Genomic DNA, 4,745 nt, shown 5'->3' on the forward strand with positions numbered 1-4,745 from the left:
AATTTCTTGGTCACGTTGTGAACGAGAAAGGCATTCACGTTGATCCCGCTAAAATCGAAGCCATCAAGAATTGGATCGAAATTTGTTTCTTCCTTGAATTGGCCGGTTACTATCGCCGATTCATCTCCAACGTCTCAAAAAACATCGTTCCGCTCACTTCGCTGACTCAAAAAGATAAACCTTTTGTTTGGGGTTCCGAGCAAGAGGAGTCTTTTCAAACGCTCAAAGACTTGCTTTGAAATGCTCCTATTCTCTCTCTTCTAGATGGTAACGATGATTTTGAAGTGTATTGCAATGCGTCTAACCAAGATCTCGGTTGTGTTCTTATGCAACAAGACAAGGTTACCGCTTACGCTTCAAGATAAATCAAAATACATGAGAAGAACTACACTGCCCACGACCTTGAACTTGGTGCGGTTGTTTTTGCGTTGAAGATTTGGCGAGACTACCTTTACGGTACTAAGTGTATAGTCTTCACTGACCATAAGAGCCTACAACGCATCTTTAACCAAAAAGAGCTCAACATGCGTCAAAGACATTGGGTAGAGTTACTCAACGACTATGATTGCGAGATTCGCTACCACCCTGGTAAAGCGAATGTCGTGGCAGGTGCCCTTAGTCGAAAAACTCATTTGAAGAATATTCGTTGCTTCCAAGCCCTAAATGACATTCAAAACCGTATTTGCAAGGCACAATACTCATCTGTCAATGAGGATAACTTATACGCCGAGATGAAGTGTGGTGCCGAAAACCAACTCGTGACCAAACCCGATGGAATCATTTACTACCTCGATCAAATTTGGGTACCAAACCGCGACAACATTCATGACCTCTTGATGAAAGAGGTTCACAAGCCTTGATACTCCATTCATCCTGGTGCCGACAAGATGTACCAAGATTTTTGTACATCTTATTGGTGGCCCGGTATGAAGAAAGACATCGCAACTTATGTGTCAAAATGTCTCACGTGTTCTAAGGTGAAAGCCAAACATCAACGTCCTTGGGGCTTACTCGAACAACTAGAAGTTCTGGTCTGGAAATGGGAGAGTATAGCAATGGACTTCATCACCAAACTCCCTCGAAACTCGTCCAGTTATGATAGCATTTGGGTAATCATCGAGCGCTTCACCAAATCCGCTCACTTCCTCCCCATTCGCGAAGATTATCGAGTTGAGAAATTGGCTCGTATCTACACCAATGAGATCATTTGCAGCCACGGTATTCCCGTCGACATCATTTCCGACCGGGATGGTCTTTTCACCTCTCGCCTTTGGCAAACCTTTCAAACCGCTCTAGGCACTCAACTCAATCTTAGTACGGCTTTTCATCCTCAATCGGATGGACAAACAGAACGTACTATCCAAACTCTCGAGGACATACTTCGCTTATGCGTAATCGATTTCGGTGGCAACTGGGATATACACTTACCTTTAGTAGAATTCTCGTACAATAGCAGTTATCACGCTAGTATTCAAATGGCTCCATTCGAAGCCTTATAGGGTCGTAAGTGTCGTTCGCCTATTTGTTGGCAGTAGATCGGAGACTGATGTGTGTAAAATACAACATATAAATCACATCAATTAAGGCATAAAACTAACCCTTTTTAAGTACTAATGTTGGAAAAAGAGTGTTTTTGTCTTTCTTTTGTATTTTCAAGATGAAATGAGCTCAAATTCACAAAAGAAGCAAAAAAGACAACTAATTCTAGCATAAATACAAGAAAAGGAATAAAAGTAGACTGCCCGGACCCTCAACGGCATCCTCCAAGGCAAAGAAGAGAAAGCAGAAGTCTGAACACGCCCCGTGCTCAGCCAGCACGGGGCCGTGCCCAAGAAGCAGCATAAAAGACAAACTTATAGAAGCTTCCATTACCCACCACGGGGCCGTGTCCAGCGGGCACGGGCGTGTGGTGAAAGTACATCAGGCGCATTAATTGTAATTGCGAATTACAATTAATGAGGAGAGAGAGTGTCAGACGGGCACGGGGGCGTGTCCAGCGGACACGGGGCCGTGCCCAGCCTTCTGTTCAGCCTATAAATAGGAGTGCTTGGTTTCATTCCATCTCATCCCTTGGCACACCACCTCTCTCACACTTCATCCACCACCCACCACCACCATAACACCATCATCCACCACCATCATCCATTGTCCATCGTAGAGTGTCTGAGTCGTCTCGGGATCCAAGATTGATCGTAAGAGTTCTTGACAATCAAGGCCATGTTTGCCTAAGTCTCTTACATCACTTGGTGAAGACAAGTGTTTAGCATAATACTTTTTATTTTTAATCTTTTGCACTTTTTATTTGGTTTTGTATTAATGACTTTAATAACTAGTTGCTTATGTTGAAGGTGATCTTTCCTTATCGTTTGTCCGTGGTGTCTTGGCATTATTTTACTGTCTATATAAAATAAAAGATTTTCACCATTCATATCTCCACGGTCTATATGGAGGTATGTTGGCTACCTGGTCGGGGGTTAAGGGAACGGTTTGGTAAGGGTCTTGCCCTTGTTCAGCGTTTAGAGGTCCTGCTTGGGACCTGGGTCAAATTTAGTAGGATCTCCTTCAATGCCCATAGGTATTGGATGGCGGGGATCCAAACTCTTTGACCCCCTCATAAGTTAACTACTATTAATACTATAACCCGGCTATTTAGGACTGTATCCCTGCTGACTCAGACTACTTAGCCGAGGGTAACGTCACCGCCGAAAGCGGGGCCTACCACAATTTGCATTAATAACTTAATTCATTATCTCTCAATAATCCGACCCTTTAGGATTGTATCCTTGCTGACTCAAACTACTGGGTTGAGGGTAACGTCGCCTTCAAAAGAGGGGCCTACTACAATAACTAAGATAATCTCTTAAACAAGTGCAAAAGTGCGAAAATAATCAAAGGTTATACTAATACACGTGTCGGATCCAAGTGATTCATCTTGTCTATCTGTTTTTATTTTATTTTATTTTTCAGCATTTAGTTAGTTTTTATTTTCTTAGTTAAAAACATTTTTCTCACTTTTTGATTTGATTAGACGTTGAGGATAAACCGGTATTAAAAGCTCTTGTGTCCTTGGACGACCTCGGTATCTTACCAACACTATACTACGTCCACGATGGGTGCACTTGCCCATATGTGTGTTTAGTGTTAGTAAATATCGTGTTTTATAAATTTAAAACTTGGCTAAAAGTGTAAAAGGGGCTTAAATATACATCAAAAATATAACACACTTCACGCACATCAAGTTTTTGGCGCCGCTGCCGGGGACACAAGGATTTTAAGAAAGTTAGGAATCAACGGTCTAATCATATTTTTATTTTTCTTTTTAATTTTTAGGATTTTTCTTAGTTTTTCAGCTTCTGCAGGGCTCAGCACGGGCCGTGCCTGGTCGGACACGGGCCGTGCCTAGCATCGTTACTGGCAGTTTTTGTTTTCCAAGTTACAGAAGGCTGACCACGGGGCCGTGCCGGTGCAACACGGGGCCGTGTCCAACTTCCAGTAACTGGGATCTGGAAAACAATCACTGAAACTCCGACCACGGGCCGTGTTCGCTAAACACGGGGCCGTGGTGAACCTTCTGACCAACATTCTTTTCTGTTTTTATTGCAGGACTTGGAACCCGACGCCAACCTCACGTAGTGTATGAGCTCCAGTTCCAATAAAGACATAAATAAACCACTAGAAGAACCCGAACGCTTTCTCAGAAAAAGGTTAAAAGCCAAAAACCAAGAGAAGGTTTCGGGTGACCCACCTCCAATGGCGGACCAACGTACCCTTATGGATTACCTACGACCCACCGTAGGTAATCTAGGCGCCGCTATCAATGCTCCGAATGTCGAAGCTAATAACTTCGAACTTCGGCCACATTTGATACAAATGCTCCAAAACTCCGCAACCTTCCACGGGCTTGCGGACGAGGATCCCCATCTACATATAACTAATTTCTTGGAAATATGTGATACCTTTCGGATCAATGGAGCATCAAACGACGCCATCCACCTCCGTATGTTTCCCTTCTCACTAAAAGACCGAGCGAAAGCTTGGCTCAACGCCCTCCCAGCTGGATCGGTAAACACCTGGGATGAACTAGCCCAAAAATTTCTATATAAGTATTTCCCTCCCGCTAAAACTGCTAAGTTAATGACTGAAATTAATACATATTCACAAGAGGACGGGGAATCCTTATATGAAACTTGGGAAAGGTTCAAGGAGCTATTACGCAAGTGTCCCCATCACGGCCTCGCAATATGGCAACAAGTATCCACTTTCTATAATGGATTGTTGCCACACACTAGGCAGACACTTGATTCTAGCTCCGGGGGACTTTTAGGTAATCGACGCCCACACGAAATATATAATCAAATTGAGGAAATTGCTCAAACCAATTTTCAATGGCACACCCCCCGGGGAAATAAGTCTATCGCCCCGGGCGCCCATAAGGTCGATGAAAGCACTTCTTTACAAGCCCAAATCGAGGCCCTTTCTTCAAAGATAAAAAAATTGGAAATGACAAAAACAGTCTCGGTTATGGCTTGTGAAAGGGTGTGGTGGGTCACATGAAAATTGGAGTTGCATGAAAGAAACAGGCGATCAACAAGAAATGGTAAACTACATTGATAATAGATCTAGGCCGTCGGGTCCCCCAACGGGAACTTACAACCAAGGATGGCGAAACCACCAAACCCTTGGTTGGAGGGAACCCAGCAATAGTAGTAACCAACAAACCCAACGAACAAACTTTCAGCAACCAA

General features: G+C 43.5%; 1 non-coding gene across 1 annotated transcript; it reads right to left on the bottom strand.

Annotated features, from left to right (window-relative positions):
• Nucleotides 1-4,128: 4,128 nt before the first annotated feature.
• On the bottom strand, nucleotides 4,129-4,235 carry LOC118489921. The gene has a single exon (XR_004887933.1). It is a non-coding gene; the product is annotated as a small nucleolar RNA R71 (small nucleolar RNA).
• Nucleotides 4,236-4,745: the final 510 nt, after the last annotated feature.

The sequence above is a fragment of the Helianthus annuus genome, chromosome 2 (genome assembly GCF_002127325.2).
Source record: "Helianthus annuus cultivar XRQ/B chromosome 2, HanXRQr2.0-SUNRISE, whole genome shotgun sequence".
Lineage (NCBI taxonomy): Eukaryota > Viridiplantae > Streptophyta > Magnoliopsida > Asterales > Asteraceae > Helianthus > Helianthus annuus.